The following is a 21,144-nucleotide window of genomic DNA, read 5'->3' as shown; positions in this document are numbered from 1 at the left end:
CACATTTTATATTTCCTGTTCCTACATAAAGTTCTGTTCACTTCCCCCACCATTTTCTTGCTCTTTTCGTACCTGTTTAATGCAGATTAATTGTAACTGGCCTTTTCCTACTATGTATTATTACTAGATAAATGGACCACAGAATAACAACATCAACAGAGAAAGCTAACAGGGTTCTGACCTTCACTGAGAGTGAATCTAGCTATGCCAGAAGTGGAACTGAAAATGCATTTATTTCACAAAAACAACCAAAAAAAAAATAATAAGCCACCCAAACAGTGTCAGAATACAAAGTACAATAATAAGAATTAGGTTTTCTTTATCCTGAGAGCTAATTTCCCCCACCTCCAGGGCTTTGTCATTTAAGAAATTCTGTTATACAGTGTCATGAAGCCACCAAATTTCTCCAATAATTTTTAAATTAAGGACATCGACCTTTTGCCAATAAACTGTTTCCAGAGAAAGCACAAACTAACGCTTTCTAGGATAAAAACTGATAGCCACTAAAAATAGAGATGAAAACAAAATAGACTATACAGGACAACTGGATTCCTACATGCACAAGAATGTAGATTCTTAGATCCCTATCTCACACCATACACAAAAAAATAGCTCAAATTTTAAATCAAGGGGTAAATCCTCATAACCTTGGGTTTGCAAAGAGATTCTTAGATATGCTACCAAGAGCATAAGCAGCACAAGATAAAATGGACACTGATCTTTATAGAAATTAGAACTTTTGTACAAAGGATACTATCAGACAAGTGAAATGATAGCCTACACAAGGGGAAAAAATATTTACAAGGCGAAAATATGATAAGGGTTTAATATCTAAAATATATAAAAAATGCCAAACTCAACAACAAAAAGGCAATCAGATCGCCAAAGACTACCTGAAAACATGCTCAACATCATTAGTCATTAGGGAAATGCAAATCAAAACCACAATGAACTACCACTTCATGCCCACGAGAATGGCTATAATCAAAAATTACTCAGTGTAACAGGTAGTGATGAGGATATGGAGAAATTGGAACCCTCATATAATGCTGGTAGGAATGTAAAATGGTGCAGACTCCACGGAAAACACTTTGATGGTTCCTTCTCACAAGCCTAAACAGAACTACTATATAAGCAGGCATTTCAGCTGCTAAGTGTCTACCCAAAAGAACCGCAATCGGGACTCAAAACAGATAGTTGTACAGCAATGTCCATTGCAGCACCATTCACAATAGCCAAAAGGTGGACACATGCAAGTGTCCATCAACAGACAAATGGACAAACAACATGCAGTGTATACACATAGTGCAATGTTATTCAACCGAGAAAGAGAAGGAGATTCTGATACATGCTACAACATGGACAAACCTTGAAAGCATTGCATGGAGTGGTATAGTTACAAAAGGGCAAGTACTGTATAGTTCCACTTATGTGAACTATGTAAAACAGTTAAAATATAGAGACAAAGCGTAGAATGGTGGTTGCCGGGAGCTGGGGGTGGGCAACAAGGGAAGGTAGCGCTTAACAGCCACAGAGTTTCTGTGTAGAGTGATGAGAAGGTTTTGGAAATAGAGAGTGGTGATGTTTGCACGACATTCTGAATATACCTAATGGCATTACATTGTACGTTAACATGGTAAAAATGGCAAACTTTATACATGTATCTTACCTTAAAGAAAAACTGAAAAATAAAAGCCAACTACATGTACATTATGAAACATTGTACTCCTTACAGCTAAAAGAGAAATCACACCACTGCCATTAAGATTATACAATGAGTCTCAAAATGAAAGACAAAAACTACATAATGAATGAAAATTATTGGCAGAATTGAGAGGACTGTATGAGAGGACTGTTGCACATACAAAGTTCTGTACAATGCCATGAGACACAACATATTCAGCAACTTGTTTACATGGCATTTCTGTAAAGACTAAGATAATAATCTTAGTATGAGAGGACTGTTGCACATACAAAGTTCTGTACAATGCCATGAGACACAACATATTCAGCAACTTGTTTACATGGCATTTCTGTAAAGACTAAGATAATAATCACAATAAGATGATATATTAAACCTTTTTAAATGAAGTTTATTTTTATCTATTTTTAATTCTTTTTCCCTTATTTTTTGTATATTTGTTATTGGGGTTCGATTGGCCAACATATACTACAACACCCGATGCTCATCCCGTCAAGTGCCCCCCTCAGTGCCAGTCACCCTGTCACCCCAACCCCGGCCGACCTCCCCTTCCACCACCCCTTGTTCGTTTCCCAGAGTTAGGTGTCTCTTATGTGCTGTCACCCTCACTGATATTTCCCACTCATTTTCTTTCCTGTCCCCTTGAATCCCTTTCACTAGTTTTTATATTCCCCGAATGAATGAGACCATATGATGTTTGTCCCTCTCCGACTGACTTACTTCACTCAGAATAATATATTAAATCTAACAGACGACAGGGTAACAAATAGAGAATTTGCTTCTGTATCTCCCTCTAGATCTGGTCTAGTCTGATTCACCTGCTTCTTTTGTGTATAAATTTCTGTCACCAATTAACAGTATTTATTGAATACATACAGTACAGTACAGTCACTGCAGCAAAGTCTACTGCTATTACCCACTGTAATAAATAAAGCCATTCATTTGAAAAACTCAACAAAAGGAGAAATGACGGTTGGGCTTTTTGTAATAGCAAGAGCACGCAATGTAGCAGAGTCATTGGCTAACATGTAGTAAGTATGCTAGCAGATATTTACCTTACAAGAAAACTATTAATAGAACAGAAGTGAAAGCCCACCTCTAAGAGCTACTGTGAGAAATGCCACTAAGTGATTTTCCTGTTTAAAAATGAAAAATCCAGGGCAGCCCGGGTGGCTCTGCAGTTTAGCGCCAGCTTCGGTCCAGGGCCTGATCCTGGGGACCGGGGATCGAGTCCGACATCTGGCTCCCTGCTTGGAGTCTGCTTCACCCTCTGCCTGTGTCTCTGCCTCTCTCTCGCTCTGTGTGTCTCTCATGAATAAATAAAATCTTAAAAGTTAAATAAAAATTAAATAAAAATGAAAACCCATTATTACATGAAGACGACTTTTTTTTTTTTTAATTTTTATTTATTTATGATAGTCACAGAGAGAGAGAGAGAGAGGCAGAGACACAGGCAGAGGGAGAAGCAGGCTCCATGCACCGGGAGCCCGACGTGGGATTCGATCCCGGGTCTCCAGGATCGCGCCCTGGGCCAAAGGCAGGCGCTAAACCACTGCGCCACCCAGGGATCCCTGAAGACGACTTTTTGCTTCATTCATAAATACTTGAGGAGCAGTAACAAGGACAAGAACAAGTGTCCTGGTTTAATTTAAGAATGAAGCTCTATGTACTGATCTCCCCCCAACAAAAGTTGTATCCAAATGCCAAATCACATGCTGCTTTCTGTTCACACAGAACAGCTTGCGGTCAGCCACATACCTAATGAGCTTGATTTGCTATGGAAGAGAACTGTAAAAATAAAAACATGATCCATTCAAAACTCCAGAGTATACCTCATTTTGGAAGCCATTTGAAGAAAAAAGAGCAAGTTGAAGATGCTGATTTTCCATGATGAAATACAGTCAACATCAAAAGGGAAAAATAATTCATGTTTTAAATGAAATATGAAAACAAAACATTTGTAGGACATTGGCAAGGCCAATAAAGTCCATTCTAGTTACTTCAAAGGGCTTCTGCAAGTGGCAATATTGCAGTGATATAGTCAAAACCTTTCTTCTTTCGAATCTACTGCTTTAAGAATGGAACTTCATGCTTTTGATGTTGGAAATAAAGGTTAACCAGGTTTCTTAAGATGAGCCTATGGTATAAACAATTTGAATGTTGGCCAAACATTTTTTTCTTTTTTTTTAATAAATTTATTTTTTATTGGTGCTCAATTTGCCACCATACAGAATAACACTCAGTGCTCATCCCATCAAGTAAGTGCCCCCCTCAGTGCCCGCCACCCAGTTACCCCCACCTGCCACCCACCTCCCCTTCAACTACCCCTAGTTCGTTTCCCAGAGTTAGGAGTCTCTCATGGTCTGTCTCCCTTTCTGATATTTCCCACTCATTTTTTCTTTCCCCTTTAATCCCTTTCATTATTTTTTATATTCCCCAAATGAATGAGACCATAAAATGTTTGTCCTTCTCCGATGGACTTATTTCACGCAGCATAATACCCTCCAGGTCCATCCACGTCAAAACAAATGATGGGTATTGGTCATTTCTAATGGCTGAGTAATATTCCATTGTATACATAAACCACATCTTCTTTACCCATTCATCTTTCGATGGACATCGAGGCTCCTTCCACAGTTTAGCTATTGTGGACACCGCTGCTAGAAACATCGAGGTGCAAGTGTCCTGGCGTTTCACTGCATTTGTATCTTTGGGATAAATCCCTAGCAGTGCAATTGCTGGGTCCTAGGGCAGGTCTATTTTTAACTCTTTGAGGAACCTCCACACAGTTTTCCAGGGTGGCTGCACCATTGCACATTCCTACCAACAGTGCAAGAGGGTTCCCTTTCCTCCGCATCCTCTCCAACTTTTGTGGTTTCCTGCCTTGTTAATCTTCCCCATTCTCACTGGTGTGAGGTGGTATCTCATTGTGGTTTTGATTTGTATTTCTCTGATGGCCAGTGATGCGGAGCATTTTCTCATGTGCTTCTTGGCCATGTCTGTGTCTTCCTCTGTGAGATTTCCGTTCATGTCTTTTGCCCGTATCTTGATTGGATTGTTTGTTTCTTTGCTGTTGAGTTTAAGAAGTTCTTTACAGATCTTGGATACTAGGCCTTTAACTGAGATGTCATTTGCCAATATCTTCTCCCATTCTGTAGTTGTCTTTTAGTTTTGTTGACTGTATCTTTTGCTGTGCAAAAGCTTCTTACCTTGATGAAGTCCCCATAGTTCATTTTTGCTTTTGTTTCTCTTGCCTTCATGGATGTATCTTGCAAGAAGTTACTGTGGCCAAGTTCGAAAAGGGAGTTGCCTATGTTTTCCTCTAGGATTTTGATGGATTCTTGTTTCACATTTAGATCTTTCATCATTTTATCTTTGTATATGGTGCAAGAGAGTGGTCTAGTTTCATTCTTCTGCATGTGGATGTCCAATTTTCCAGCACCATTTACTGAAGAGACTGTCTTTTTTCCAGTGGATAGTCTTTCCTCCTTTGTCAAATATTAGTTGACCATAAAGTTGAGGGTCCACTTCTGGATTCTCATTTCTGTTCCATTGATCTATGTGTCTGTTTTTGTGCCAGTACCACACTGTCTTGATGACCACGGCTTTGTAGTACAACCTGAAATCTGGCATTCTGATGCCCATGGCTATGGTTTTCTTTTTTTTTTTTTTTTTTTTTTTTTTAATTTTCATTTTATTTATGGGAGAGAGAGAGAGAGGCAGAGAAGAGGGAGAAGCAGGTTTCATGCACCGGGATGCCCGATGTGGGATTCGATCCCAGGTCTCCAGGATCACGCCCTGGGCCAAAGGCAGGCGCCAAACCGCTGCGCCACCCAGGGATCCCGGTTTTCTTTTTTAATATTCCCCTGGCTATTCGGGGTTTTTTCAGATTCCACACAAATCTTATAATAATTTGTTCCAACTCTCTGAAGAAGTCCATGGCATTTTGATAGGGATTGTATTAAACGTGTAAATTGGGATCCCTGGGTGGCGCAGCAGTTTAGCACCTGCCTTTGGCCCAGGGCATGATCCTGGAGACCCGGGATCGGGCTCCCGGTGCATGGAGCCTGCTTCTCCCTCTGCCTGTGTCTTTGCCTCTCTCTCTCTCTCTGTGTGACTATCATAAGTAAATAAAAATTAAAAAATAAATAAAAATAAATAAAAATAAATGTGTAAATTGCCTTGGGTGATCACTGACATTTTCACAATATTAATTCTTCCAATCCTTGAGCATGGAGTATTTTTCCATCACTTTGTGTCTTCCTCACTTTCTTTCAGAAGTGTTCTGTAGTTTTTAGGGTATACATCCTTTACCTATTTGGTTAGGTTTATTCCTAGGCATCTTATGCTTTTGGGTGCAATTGTAAAAGGGATTGACTCCGTAATTTCTCTTTCTTCAGTCTCATTGTTAGTGTACAGAAATGCCACTGAATTCTGGGCATTGATTTTGTATCCTGCCACACTTGGGCCGAACATTTTTAAAAGAATTAAACAGAACTTATTTAAAAGAAAAAAAGTTATGTATGTATTGAAGTCTTTAAAAGAGCCAGAGGAAAAAAACATGCTTTGAAAGATTACTTCAAAACAGAGATCCTGACAGCTGACCTCTAACTAGAAATTTTAGGAATAATCATTTCATCATCTTTCACTATACTGAAATATAAATAGATAGATGATAGATAGATAGATAGATAGATAGATACACAGATAGATAACAAGAGCCTACCTAGCATTCTTTGCTTACTAAAAATGCCATTCAAGGGGGATCCCTGGGTGGCGCAGCGGTTTGGCGCCTACCTTTGGCCCAGGGCGCAATCCTGGAGACCCGGGATCGAGTCCCACGTCGGGCTCCCGGTGCATGGAGCCTGCTTCTCCCTCTGCCTGTGTCTCTGCCTCTCTCTCTCTCTCTCTGTGACTATCATAAATAAATAAAATTAAGACAAAAAAAAAAGATTTAAAAATGCCATTCAAGAAGACGCAGGTGGCCTGGGTCGAGGTCCTGGGATCAAGTCCCTTGTTGGGCTCCCTGCTTGGAGCCTGCTTCTCCCTCTGCCTGTGTGTCTGCCTCTCTCACGACTAAATAAATAAAATCTAAAAAAAAAAAAAATAACAGAGGCAAACAGGGAGATCATTCAAGATAGTCACATAAAAACTTCTGAAATCCTTTCCCTCAACAGACACAATATATCTACAGCTACATATAAAACAATTATCTCTGAGCAGGACAGCTACTCCACAACGAAGAATTAAACAGACAGGGAGGAGAGACAGATGCAGTTGTATTTTTGCCGAAAACCTCACCTCCCCCCATGCAACGACCTATGGAGGAGGGGTTGCACAAATACAGAACCCCTCCCTGAGGGAGGGAATCTGTACTACACATCAGGCACCATGACCCATGGGAGATGCACCAGACAGACAGCCCCCAAAGCACCTGGCTTTGGAAACCAGTGGAGCTTCCGTCCAGGAGACTCCTAGGGCTGTACTGAGTGCAGGCTCTGCTTTTACAGGGCTCACAATCAGACTCATTTGCCTCAGGACCCAGTACAAAAGCACCAGTTTGAAAGGAGCCTAGACCAGATGTGAAGGGGTTCCATTTGCTAATCTTAAAGCATCTACCAGAAGGGCAAAAGCCCACTCAGATTCCCTCCAAAGACAAAAGATACCGGAGAGTGCCATATTTACGCTTTCTCTACCTTGCTACTGCCAATGCTGGCAGGAGCTATTTTTGCATTCCCATAACCTTCTAGTACCTCCTTCCCCCTCCATACTGCTGCCACGGCCCTGCCAGAAGCAGGAGGCCAGTGCCCTGACCTCTAGTTACACTCCCACTGCCAGAGGCCTCCAAGCCAGCAGGTACATGCAACCCACACAGGGGGTGCCTACTGAATATGAGACTCTGGGGCCAGGGTGGATTGTGTTTGTGAGCCCCACAGGTCTAGAATAATTGGGGAAACAGTATGAGAGACAACCAAACACTGAAGCAAGGCTACTATAAACAAAAATGTTCACCCACACACAGCCACACCTTCAGGACTAGAAGAGATAGCTGTTTCACCTAACACAAAGACATACATACATACAAAGTCAGGCAACATGAGGAAACAGGTAAACATGTTCCCAATGAAAGACCAGGATTAAACCCCAGAAAAACTCAACAAAGTGGGTATAGACCAAATGTACCTCAAAATGTAAGGCCACGTATGACCAGTGCACAGCTAGCATCATGCTCAACAGGGAAAAGCTTCCTGCTTAACATCAGGTACAAGGCGAGGATGCTAACACAGTATTGGAAGTCTTGGCCACAGCAGCTAGGAAGGAAAAAGAAAGAAATTGGAACCAAATTGTAAAGGAAGAAGTAAAACCATCACTATTTGTAGATGATACAATTTTATACACAGAAAACCCTAACGACTCTGTGGAAAAAAAAGACTGTTAGAACATTAGTTCTAACCTTATTTCTAAATAAATTCAGTAAAGTTGCAGGTACAAAACTGATATACACAATTCTGTCACACTTGTGTACACCAACAACAAACTATCAGGAAGAGAGACTAAGAAAACAAATCCCATTTAAAATTGCATGAAAAAATACCCAAGAATAAATTTAACCAAGGAGGTGAATGATCTATACTCTGAAAACTATAGGACACTGAGGAGAGACAATGACACTAATAAGTGGAAAGATATTCCATGCTCATGAAGAATATTGCAAAAATGTCCATACTGACCAGAGCAATCTACAGAGTCAAGGCAATCTCTATTGAAATTCTAGTGGCATTTTTCACAGAAATACAACAATCGTAAGATTTGTATAGAACCACAAAAGATCCCAAGCAGCCAAAGCAAATCTTGAGAAAGGACAAGTCTGAGACATTACACTCCTTGAATTCAAGCTGTAGTATCTAACAACTAAAGTAATCAAAATGTATGGTATTGGCATAAAAACACACACACAGATTCGTGGGACAGAAAAGAGAGCCCCGAAATAAACCCAGGCATATAAGGCCAATTACTTTACAAGAAAAGAGGCAAGAATATACAATGGAGAAAGACAATCTCTTCAATAAATGGTGCTGGGAAACCTAGACACCTACATATAAAAGACTGAAACTGGGCCATCATCTCACACCATACAAAGAAATTAACTCAAAATGGATTAAAGACTGGAATGAAAATCCTGAAATCATTAAACTCCTAGAAGAAAACATGGGTCGTAAGCTCTCTGACATCACTCTTGGAGATTTTTTTTTTCCTTTTTGGATCTTATGATTCCAAAGGCAGTGGCATCAAAAAACAAAAATAAATTAATGAGATAACATAAAACTAAAAAGCTTCTGCACAGCAAAGGAAATCATCAACAACAAAAAAGGCAATCTACCGAATAGAAGGAAGAAGAACTGCCAATTCTATCCAATAAGGGGTTAACAGCCAAAATATATACAGAAATTCATATAGCTCAATATCAACAAGAAACAAACAATTCAATATTAAAAAATGGACAGAGGATCTGAATAGACGTTTTCCCAAAGACGACATACAGATCACCAACAGGCACACGGGAAGATGCTCAACATCACAAATCATCAGAGTAATGCAAATCAAAATCACAGTGAGATATCGCTTCACACCTCTGAGAAAGGCCAATATCAGAAAGACAAGAAAAAATAAGTACTGATGAGGCTGTGGGCAAAGGGGGACCCTAGTGCACCGTTGGTGAGGTTGTAAATTGGTGCGGCCACCACAGAAAATAATCTGGAGAACAGTCAAAAACTTAAAAATACAACTCCCACATGATCCTGCAATTCCACTTTTGGGTATTTATCTGAAGATTCAAAAGGATACATGTACCTCTATGTTCACTGCAGCATTATTTACAATAGCCAAGATATGGAAATAACCAAAGTGTCCTTCCTTTGAGGGATGAATGGGAAAAGATTTACACACACACACACACACACACACACGAATACTATTCAGCAAAAAAAAAAAAAAAAGGAATACTATTCAGCCATAAAATAAATTAGCCATTTGCAACTGGCATGAATCTGAAGGGTATTATGCTAAGTGAAAAAAGTCAGAAAGAGAAAGACAGATATGGTATGATTTAACTTATACCTGAAACTAAACAACAAATAAAGTCAGAAATACAGAGAATACATGGGTGGTTGCCAAAAGGGAAGGGGGTGAGGCTGTGTGGGTAAAAACGGATAAAGGGGATCAAGAGTCCCATCATCCTCTTACAAAATGAATTTACGCACAGCATGGTGACTATAGTCAATAATAACATATTGCAAATTTGAAAGTTGTTTTCAGAAAATACGTCTGAAAAGTTCTTAGCACAAGAAAACAAATGGCGTGACTGTGCATGCAGAGAGATGTTAACTAGACTTACTATGGTGTTCATTGTGCAAGATATACAAATGCCAAATTTTATGTTGCACGCCTGAAACTAGTGTGTCATATATCGATTATAATTTAATAAAACGAAAAAAAAATGGAAGGAAATAAAAACATGTACTGATTCACTGAAAGACATAGTTTGATAGCCACAAACCCTCAATACAGGAGATTCTAGAGCTTTTTTACATTAAACAGGTGAAAAATCAGCCTGGATGACAAGGCTGAGCTGTAGATTGGGACTAGAACGAACAAAATGGTGGTTATACTAAATGAATAATGACGTTGATGTAAAGCAAAATAAGGATGTCTACAAGGTTGTGAGGGGTTTTTGTTTTTCTGTTTGTTTTCTAGAGAGAATTAAAATACAGGACACAATAGCACTGAAGTTGGCAGGAAAGTATATGGGGCAAAAGTGCGCTAAGATTTCTGGATCTTTTCCAGATGACAATAGACAGATTAAGATAGGATTTTATAATAAAGGATTCATGTCATAATTTCTAAGGTAGCCACTCAAATAACAGAAAGAGAATGTATTAACTTCTCAACTGTATGCAGGGAAAACCCTAACCAATCCAAAAGAAACAAAGAAAAATCAGGACAAGAAAACACAAAATACGTCAGATTTTAAATTATAAAGATCATACGTCATAATGAACTGTAGTGAAGATATTCTAGCTGAAAGTAAAGACTTCTGACTTGTTACCTCAGAAAGCTCCAACTGTAATTCACAAAAGCTGTAATAAAGCAGGAATATGGAAGAGTTGACAATAAAAGGATAGGAAAAGATATCCTGCAAATGGCAACAAAAATGTATCTACTTTAAAATAAACTCTATTAAAAAGTATAAAGTGTAGTAATTCACCAGCAAAATAACAAATTTATATTTAATAACAAATTTAAATATATACAACAAAAAATGAACAGAGGGAGCCTGGGTGGCTCAGTCGGTTAAGCACCTGCCTTCAACTCCCGTCAAGATTCCAGGGTCCTGGAATCAAGGCCCACATCAGGGTCCTTGCTCCAGGGGGGAGCCTGCTTCTCCCTCTCTCTCTCTCTGCCTGTCACTCCTCCTGCTTCTTCAGTGTCCGATAAATAAATTAAATTTAAAAAAAAACACACAAAAAACTGAACAGAACTGCAAGAAGAAAACCATGGTCATAATGGGAAACTTTTTTACCATACTTCTCTTGGTAACAGAGAATAAACGAACAAAAATCAGTGAAAACACAGAATATTTGAATAGGTTTACAAACTTGATCTACAGACACATACAGAAAACTATACTTAATGACTGCAGAATATACCTTCTTTTTAGACACAGACAGGATACATTACAGATATTGAATATGTAGCTGGCCATAAAGTGTAAACACATTTCAAAGGACTGAAATAATGCAAATTAGGTTTTCTGACCTCAAAGCAATTAAGGTAGAAATCAGGAACAAGATAAATTAAAAAAATCCTTATTTGTAAATTCAAGAAAAGTCTAAGTAAGCAACTACAAAATGATTCTAAGTTAAGAAAACCAGTACCTTGGGAGAAATGGCCTTAAATGCTAACGTTAGGAAAAGAAGAAGGTTGAAAATTTATGAACAAACGTTCATAACTAGAAAAAGAATTTTTTTAAAAAAGTCAATGAAATAAAAACTAATATACAATGAGGAAAATTAATAAGGCCAAAGGTTTATATCTAAAAAGACTAATGCCAAAACTCTGGCAATATTGAGGAAAGAGAAGAAAGGGCAGTAAGTACCAATATCAGGACCAAGAAGAAAAACAATTAGCATAGAAAGTGCACATGTGAAATATTATAAGCAACCTTTTCAGAAATTTGACAATGTAGTTGAAATGGACCAAATCTTAGAAAAATATGAATCATTAAAACTAATCAAGAAGAAATAGAAAGCCTAAACGTTCTTGTCATCTTTAAAATAGTTACCAATATCCTTATAAAAAAGAAAACATCCAGGCCCAAGGAACCCAACAAGTCAGTTCTGTTAAAGGACAAACGAACTTCAGTCTTTCATAAACTTACCCACAGAAGAGTAGAGACTTCCACCTCACAACATAAGGCTACCCAGGATATTGTGAAGATCTGATGAGAGAGATAAGAAAGCAAAATTATGGGCTGAAGTCTCATAAAAGGAGACATTAAAGTTCTAAATAAACTAGGAGTCAACTAACTCCAGCAGATTATATGTAAAGGAGAACAAATCATGAACAAATTAGGTTATCTCAAATAATAGTCCAATGATAGCCAGTTGAACAGTCAAAAATCAGTAAAAAAAAAAAAAATGTCAAAAACCAATGAACTTTCCTATGTTGAGACTGACAGGAAACAAATCATATGATCATTACAATAAATAAATAAAAAGCACTTGACAAAGTCCAATGGCTAGTCATTTAAAAAGTCATTTTACAAAGAATAAACGGAAACTTCTTAAATTGAGTAAACGGCAAATATGAAAAAAAATAATCTAGAGCAAATATGACAAAGAAGAAATGTTGAGAGAATTTCTTTTGAGATCCAGATTCACACATAATAAACAAAAATCTAGAGTAGCGAAATCAAAGTGAAAATGAAAAAGGGAATAGCTTTTTGGTCACACATTAAGGAAATGTTTCATGAATACAATTCAGAAATCACTAACCTAAAGGAAAATGGTGCTCGACGAGTAACTTCTGCATAGAGAGTAGGGGAGGACAGAACAAAGCATGAGATGACAAAATATTTTTCCATATGTTTTCCCACCAAGAGAATCTGACATCAGCATGGTTTTACCTTTACCGGTGAATGCAGGCTTTTCTCACCAAACATATCCCAGAGGAAGGTCAGGTCTTCCTGGCTGTCCACACGTGGCCCCAGCCGGCCTGCACAACAGCCAACAGCTCATACAGACCTAGAAAGTGAAAATAAAACACAAAGCGTAACCATAGAGTGATCTCATTAATTTCACTTAAGGTGTGTGTGAAGGATGGCTGGAACATGTCGTTTTTACTGGATCAGTAATCTGGGCCATCAAGCAGAATGCTTCTCCGCGGAAGCCAAGGAACCTTTTTGATTTTTAAAGCCCAAATATGTAGCATCAACAGGCTAGCCTAACCTTTCCTTTGTCAACATTCTCCAGGCATCCAAGCGGACACAACCCGAGGCAGAAAACGTGTACAAGCTATCAGAGGAAGAAGAAAACTAAATCGTCACTACATTTGCCTCAGTGTTAGCCAAAGATCAAAAGGAGTCATGAATAGGAAAAACTCCTTAGAAGAGCAGAAAATTGATAGAGTGGCCCATTAAAAAGGTTTTGTGGTTTCCAAAGAGTTCCTAATGATATATAGCTTCAAAACCATTTGCGTTATCTACATCCAAATTCAAGTTCCAAAAAGCTAAGGCCTATTAAGCCATACGTGGTGTTGCTTTCTTGTAGCTGCTCATTTTTCAAAAAGCAACAACCACAAGCTACACAGAACTGAGTTTACCTTTAACTCCAATCTGGGCGTATGCCGTACCCTCTGAAAGAGTTAAGGAAAAGGATGCAGGTTCCTCGGGGCCCTCCTCACTAGAAGCTTCCTGGGGCTAGACAGTAGCACCCTGTTCCACCAGTAGCCTGTTGCAGAAACCCTCCCACCTCCTTTGGGGCCCATCAGACTCCTGTCCAAGAACTGTTACGACAGTGCCTGCCCGGGGCCTCTTCAGGGAGGTGACCTAGAAGAAGTCAGTATCAACTCTCAGCACACGTTTCACTTTCCAGTGGGATTATACGAGGTAAAAAGGAGAAACTTCCTTTTATTTCTGTCTGCTGTCTACAAGAGCACCGAAACCTCCTGGGATCTACGACACAGGAGCGTGCTGTTATTCCTGCTCTGAAGTGCTGCTGTTCATCACAGGGACAGCTTTACAAGATATGTAACTAGCAAAGAATCATAAATTATGGCCTGCTGATTAGTCTATCTATTATCTTCCTAAAGTATTATCATATTCTGATAATCAGTGATCATTCACCAAATGTATTCGCTTTGCCTTGGAAAGCTGGATCTGTAACATGAGACGTTAAACTCAAACATTCCTGGGACTGCATGTGGCCAAAAAGATCTATTCTACTTTAGGGGGAAGAAAATGTCTCCCTATTACATTCTTAAGTATTCTTGATGATTTACACTTATTCCCTTAAAAACCTGGCATCATGCCTAAGCTAGCTCTTATTTATGATTTCATAAAACTATTTGTAAGGTGTCCCAACATAATTCGATGTATAATAATGCAGGTCTCACTTTACACGTACACAGATACACACAACTTTAAAAACATGACAATTGGGCAGCCCTGGTGGCGCAGCGGTTTAGCGCCGCCTGCAGCCCAGGGCATGATCCTGGAGACCCGGGATCGAGTCCCACATCAGGCTCTCTGTGTGGTGCCTGCTTCTCCCTCTGCCTGTGTCTCTGCCTCTCTCTCTCTCTCTCTCTCTCTGTCTCTATGAATAAATAAAATAAAATCTTTAAAAAAAAAAAAAAAAAAAAAAAAAAAAACATGACAATTGCCAAGATCAGCGATTAAGGTCAGAGGTTCAAATTGAAAATTAGGTAAAAAGGAGGTAGAATTTCGCTATTTTATTATTGATTTAGGAGCAACAAAAGGAATTCCTTGTTCCTTGGAAATATGGTTAGTTTAATTAATAATACTAGTTCAACTATAACATAATTTATGAGGTATAGTTCTGGGGGGGGGCGATAACTGAGGTAATGTATTAGAACAGCCCCGGCATATGGTAAATAGTCTATTTCATATGTAACTTAGTGAGCTTCAGCTATTGTTGTTATTCCTGTTATTCATCAGGACTATTATTTTTTTTAGGATTAATTTATTTTACAGAGAGGCAGGGGACAGGGGCAGAGGGAGACAGAATCTTAAGCAGACTCCACGCTCAGCATGGAGCTTGACACGAAGCTCCAAATCATGACCCTGATCATGGCTGGAGCTGAGACCAAAAGTCAGACACAAAACCCACTGCACCACCCAGGAGTGTCCATCACTACTGCTATTGAAAAATCAAAACTCTGAGTCAAACAGACCTAGATTCAAACCAGGTCTATACTTCATTTACCCCCCATAACTTACCTCAGCCTTCTTTCCATCATATGTTCAAAAGAAACGGAATCTACACCTATAGTAAACTGGACAGGAAAAAATATACATACGTATGCAGATACACAAGTGTGTGCATATAACACAGGTAAAATCTGAAAAAGCCTAAGGGACTGCATCAGTGACGATGTACCCACGTGGTTACCATAACTATGCGAGATGTCACCACTGGAGGAAGCAGGGTCAAGGGTACACGGGATCTGTATTATGTCTTCCAACACATGAATCCACAGTTATCTCAAAGTACAGTTAAAGCAAGAGGAGAAGTGGTGGTTAACATTGTTATAAGAATGCAAGGGAACAAGGCACGTAGTCCTGTGGTTGGCACAAAAGAGGCATTTGATGAATTTTTAAAAGATTTTATTTATTCATGAGACGGACAGAGAGAGAGAGAGAGAGAGGCAGAGACATAGGCAGAAAGAGAAGCAGGCTCCATTCAGGCAGCCCAAAGTGGGACTCGATCCCGGGACTCCAGGATCACACCCTGGGCTGAAGGCTGACGCTTCAGCACTGAGCCACCCAGGCGTCCCTGATAAAAACATTTTAAAAATTGGGCAGCCCGGGTGGCTCATCAGTTTAGCACTGCCTTTGGGCCAGGGCTTGATGGACTCCCTGCATGGAGCCTGCTTGTCCCTCTGCCTGTGTCTCTAACTCTCTCTCTGTCTCTGTGTGGCTCTCTTAGGAATGAATAAAATCTTAAAAAAAAAGAGTTTTAAAGAATAATAAAGTGATTTCTTAAGACTTCCTCAAGTGGCAACTGCCCCTTACTAGAATTCTGTCTATACCTTTACTCCACTTCAAAAAGTTTGGATCTCGAATGAACCACCAAGAGGAGCAGAGGAATAAGCGTCCGCATAAAACACATAAAGTGAAAGATCCCTATAATTTCTAATCTTTGGATGAAACCTGAAAGGCGTCTGGGGGAGTAACCAAATAGCAAATCACTTTGAGATTGATGACATATGCCTTATTATCTAAGTTAAAATAGGAAACACAGGGACATCTGGGTGATTAAGAAGCTGAGTGTCTAACTTTGGCTCAGGGCTGATTCTGGCCCAGGACCCAGCCCCACATTGGGCTTCCTATGGGGAGCCTGCTTCTCCCTCTGCCTGTGTCTCTGCCTCTCTCTGTCTCTCTCACAAATCAATAAGTAAAACCTTTTACAAATGAAACAGAAACCACATCTAAAAAATCAACTTCTGAAGATAATCGATTTCTTTTTAATTATACGGCCCCGATATTTAAACTATGGCTTTTCAAAACCATCAACAAGGAAAAAATTTTAAAAAGCAACAGATAAGTACTAGGAGATCATGAAAACCAGCCCATCGCACCCTGCGCCGCACCCACGCCCCGGCAGCGCGTGGTCCGGGAGGCCCCGCCAGCGAGACAGCCAGCCCGGGCGAGGGAGGAGGGCGCCGCGTGCAGCCCGCGCCCCGCCCGCGGCCCCGGCGGCTCGCACCTTCCTCAGCGCCGACATCCTCGAGCGCTCTGAGTTCAGCAGGCGAAGGGCGACATGCTTTGTGGCCCGTCCGTCCATCCGCACCGCCAGCCGACAATCCGCGGGGCCGCCGCCGCCGCCACCGCCACGCGTCCCACCGCGCTCCAGCCTGGCACACGCTCGGAGCCCCCCGCCGGCGCCTGCGCACTGGGCGCCCCGGAGGCCTGGCGCGCTGGGGGCCAGCCGGCGCGCGGAGGCACCTGGGAAGGGCCAGGCAAGCGCGGGGAGCCCAGGCAAGCGCCGCGCCTCCGCCACACCGCAGACGGCGGGCAGTCCCCGCCCCGAATGCCACCTGGGGCGCGTGCTGCTCGCTGGCCGCAACAAGGTCCCAGCGCCGCTGAGCAGCCGGTGCCAGGGCGAAGCGAAGGTAGCGCGCGTCCCCCCACGGGCGGTGCCCCGCATCCGGAGGACGGACCGGACACTAGCTGCCTCGGGCGGCGTGGCCGGAGGCTCTCGAGCTGTCCAGGGACCGTCTGTCCGCCGCTGGCGCTGCCCTAAACACGAGCCGCTTCCGCCTGGGCCCCTGGGCCCTCGCCGCTGCCCCGCGGGAGCCGGACGCCGCCCCCTCCTCAGGCCCCGCAGCTCCTCCAGCCCGCCCGTCTGCCCGGAACAGTCCGCGCCGCACCCACGCCGCGGGAGTGCAGGGTCCGGGAAGCACCGAAGCACCGCCGGCGAGGCACCAGACCGCCGCGCGCAGCCCACGACCGATCACCCCTGCAGCTCGGGGTCCCTGCCCGCGCCCCGCCCGCGGCCCGCACCTTCCTCAGCGCAGACATCCTCGGGTGCTCGGAGTTCAGCAGGCGCAGGGTGATAGGGCACACGGCCCGTCCATCCGCAGGGCTGGCCGTCAGTCCGGGGGACCGCGCTCCAGCGCAGTGCACGCTGGGAGCCCCCCGCCGGCGCCTGCGCACTGGTCGACCGGGAGGCCCCGCACGCTGGGGGCCGGCCTGAGTGCGGAGGCACCTGGGGAGGGGGCCACACCCGCACCGGGAAGCCCAGGCAGCACCGCGCCCTGCCGTCCGGGGGTCCTTCCGCCCCACCGCTCCCCCGCCGCCGCCGCCGCCACCACGCGCCCCACCGCGCTCCAGCCCGGCACACGCTCGGAGCCCGCCGCCGGCGCCTGCGCACTGGGCGCCCAGGAGGCCTGGCGCGCTGGGGGCCGGCCGGCGCGCGGAGGAACCTGGGGAAGGGCCAGGCAAGCGCGGGGAGCCCAGGCAGCGCCAAGCATGGCGTCCGGGGATCCTTCCGCCCCACCGCTCCCCCGCCCCTGCCGGCGCGCAGGCCCCGCCCCGGATGCCACCTGTGGCGCGGGTCCCCTGGCGCTGGAGGCGGCGGTAGCCTGCAGCAAGTGCAGCTCGCCCGCAGCCCCACGGTCCCAGCGCGCCTGCGCGGCCGGTGCCAGGGCGACACGAAGGTAGCGCGCGTCCCCCCAGGGGCGGTGCCCCGCATCCGGAGGACAGACCCGGCACTTGCTGCCTCGGGCGACGTGGACGGAGGCTCTCGAGCTGTCCAGGGACCGTCTGTCCGCCGCTCGCGCTGCCCTAAACACGAGCCGCTTCCGCCTGGGCCCCTGGGCCCTCGCCGCTGCCCCGCGGGAGCCGGACGCCGCCCCCTCCTCAGGCCCCGCAGCTCCTCCAGCCCGCCCGTCTCCGGCACAGCCCGCGCGGCACCCACGTCCCGGGAGTGCAGGGTCCGGGAAGCACCGCCGGCGAGGCACCAGGCCGCAGCGCGCAGCCCACGACCGGTCACTCCTGCAGCTCGGGGTCCCTGCCTGCGCCCCGCCCGCGGCCCGTACCTTCCTCAGCGCAGACATCCTCGGGCGCTCGGAGTTCAGCAGGCGCAGGGCGACAGGGCACACGGCCCGTCCATCCGCAGGGCTGGCCGTCAGTCCGGGGGACCGCGCTCGAGCGCAGTGCACGCTGGGAGCCCCCCGCCGGCGCCTGCGCACTGGTCGACCGGGAGGCCCCGCACGCTGGGGGCCGGCCTGAGTGCGGAGGCACCTGGGGAGGGGGCCACACCCGCACCGGGAAGCCCAGGCAGCACCGCGCCCTGCCGTCCGGGGGTCCTTCCGCCCCACCGCTCCCCCGCCGCCGCCGCCGCCACCACGCGCCCCACCGCGCTCCAGCCCGGCACACGCTCGGAGCCCGCCGCCGGCGCCTGCGCACTGGGCGCCCAGGAGGCCTGGCGCGCTGGGGGCCGGCCGGCGCGCGGAGGCACCTGGGGAAGGGCCAGGCAAGCGCGGGGAGCCCAGGCAGCGCCGAGCATGGCGTCCAGGGGTCCTTCCGCCCCACCGCTCCCCCGCCCCTGCCGGCGCGCAGGCCCCGCCCCGGATGCCACCTGTGGCGCGGGTCCCCTGGCGCTGGAGGCGGCGGTAGCCTGCAGCACGTGCAGCTCGCCCGCAGCCCCACGGTCCCAGCGCCGCCTGCGCGGCCGGTGCCAGGGCGACACGAAGGTAGCGCGCGTCCCCCCACGGGCGGTGCCCCGCATCCGGAGGACAGACCCGGCACTAGCTGCCTCGTGCGACGTGGACGGAGGCTCTCGAGCTGTCCAGGGACCGTCTGTCCGCCGCTGGCGCTGCCCTAAACACGAGCCGCTTCCGCCTGGGCCCCTGGGCCCTCGCCGCTGCCCCGCGGGAGCCGGACGCCGCCCCCTCCTCAGGCCCCGCAGCTCCTCCAGCCCGCCCGTCTCCGGCACAGCCCGCGCGGCACCCACGTCCCGGGAGTGCAGGGTCCGGGAAGCACCGCCGGCGAGGCACCAGGCCGCAGCGCGCAGCCCACGACCGGTCACTCCTGCAGCTCGGGGTCCCTGCCTGCGCCCCGCCCGCGGCCCGTACCTTCCTCAGCGCAGACATCCTCGGGCGCTCGGAGTTCAGCAGGCGCAGGGCGACAGGGCACACGGCCCGTCCATCCGCAGGGCTGGCCGTCAGTCCGGGGGACCGCGCTCGAGCGCAGTGCACGCTGGGAGCCCCCCGCCGGCGCCTGCGCACTGGTCGACCGGGAGGCCCCGCACGCTGGGGGCCGGCCTGAGTGCGGAGGCACCTGGGGAGGGGCCACACCCGCACCGGGGAGCCCAGGCAGCACCGCGCCCTGCCGTCCGGGGGTCCTTCCGCCCCACTGCTCCCCCGCCGCCGCCGCCGGCACGCGCCCCACCGCGCTCCAGCCCGGCACACGCTCGGAGCCCGCCGCCGGCGCCTGCGCACTGGGCGCCCCGGAGGCCTGGCGCGCTGGGGGCCGGCCGGCGCGCGGAGGCACCTGGGGAAGGGCCAGGCAAGCGCGGGGAGCCCAGGCAGCGCCGAGCATGGCGTCCGGGGGTCCTTCCGCCCCACCGCTCCCCCGCCCCTGCCGGCGCGCAGGCCCCGCCCCGGATGCCACCTGTGGCGCGGGTCCCCTGGCGCTGGAGGCGGCGGTAGCCTGCAGCAAGTGCAGCTCGCCCGCAGCCCCACGGTCCCAGCGCGCCTGCGCGGCCGGTGCCAGGGCGACACGAAGGTAGCGCGCGTCCCCCCACGGGCGGTGCCCCGCATCCGGAGGACAGACCCGGCACTAGCTGCCTCGTGCGACGTGGACGGAGGCTCTCGAGCTGTCCAGGGACCGTCTGTCCGCCGCTGGCGCTGCCCTAAACACGAGCCGCTTCCGCCTGGGCCCCTGGGCCCTCGCCGCTGCCGCGCGGGAGCCGGACGCCGCCCCCTCCTCAGGCCCCGCAGCTCCTCCAGCCCGCCCGTCTGCCCGGAACAGTCCGCGCCGCACCCACGCCCCGGGAGTGCAGGGTCCGGGAAGCACCGCCGGCGAGGCACCCAGGCGCCGCGAGGGACGAGGCCGCCGCGCAGCCCGCGACCGGTCGCCCCGGCAGCTCGGCCCCCGCGGCTCGCACCTTCCTCAGCGCTGACATCCTCGGGCGCTCGCGGTTCAGCAGGCGCAGGGCGACATGCTTTGTGGCCCGTCTGTCCGCAGGGTCGGCTGGCCGTCAGTCCGGGGACCGCGCTCGAGCCCAGTGCACGCTGGGAGCCCCTCGCTGGCGCCTGCGCACTGGGGCCTCACGGGGTAAACAACCCCCACTGAGCCCTGCACCAGGCAGGGGGTTGAGCAGCTCCCCCAAGTGCTAACAACTGAAAATCAGCACGATAGACCCTCCCCCAGAAGACCAGCGAGAAGGACAGGGGAAAAACAAGTTATTGACCAAGCAGCACTGGAAAGTTCCAGGGTAAGACAAGGGACTTGCAGGATACAGAATCAGACGATATTCCCCCTTGTTTTGTTGTTGTTGTTGTTGTTGTTATTTTTTATTTCTGTTTGCTTCCCCCACCCCTTTTTTCCTTTCTTTTTTTTCTTTTTCTTCTCTTTTTCTTCCTTTTTTCTTCCTTTTTTCTTTCTTCTTTTTTCTTTTCTTTCCGTCTTTCTCTCC

General features: G+C 47.2%; 1 protein-coding gene across 10 annotated transcripts in view; it reads right to left on the bottom strand.

Moving 5' to 3' along the window:
• The window catches only part of LOC140629666 (outer dynein arm-docking complex subunit 2-like), a 172,821-nt gene extending 155,212 nt beyond the window's left edge, over window positions 1-17,609 (bottom strand). For 3 of the 10 annotated variants that reach the window (XM_072819195.1, XM_072819196.1, XM_072819197.1), the window contains exons 1-5: window positions 17,505-17,609; window positions 12,888-13,005; window positions 12,757-12,787; window positions 12,141-12,200; window positions 7,886-8,013 (exon numbers count right to left, since the gene is read on the bottom strand). The gene's annotated coding sequence lies outside the window, so the exon portion shown is untranslated. Of the gene's footprint in view, window positions 1-7,885; window positions 8,014-12,140; window positions 12,201-12,756; window positions 12,788-12,887; window positions 13,006-16,707; window positions 16,836-17,504 lie in introns of those variants that run through there. The other 7 variants (XM_072819199.1, XM_072819187.1, XM_072819188.1 and 4 more) reach the window with 7 other exon arrangements.
• Between the last annotated feature and the right edge of the window lie 3,535 nt (window positions 17,610-21,144).

The sequence above is a fragment of the Canis lupus genome (genome assembly GCF_048164855.1).
Source record: "Canis lupus baileyi chromosome 34 unlocalized genomic scaffold, mCanLup2.hap1 SUPER_34_unloc_1, whole genome shotgun sequence".
NCBI classification, from domain to species: Eukaryota; Metazoa; Chordata; class Mammalia; order Carnivora; family Canidae; genus Canis; species Canis lupus.
The sequence above is the reverse complement of the archived record's forward strand: the minus strand, read 5'-3'. Positions and strand labels throughout refer to the sequence as shown.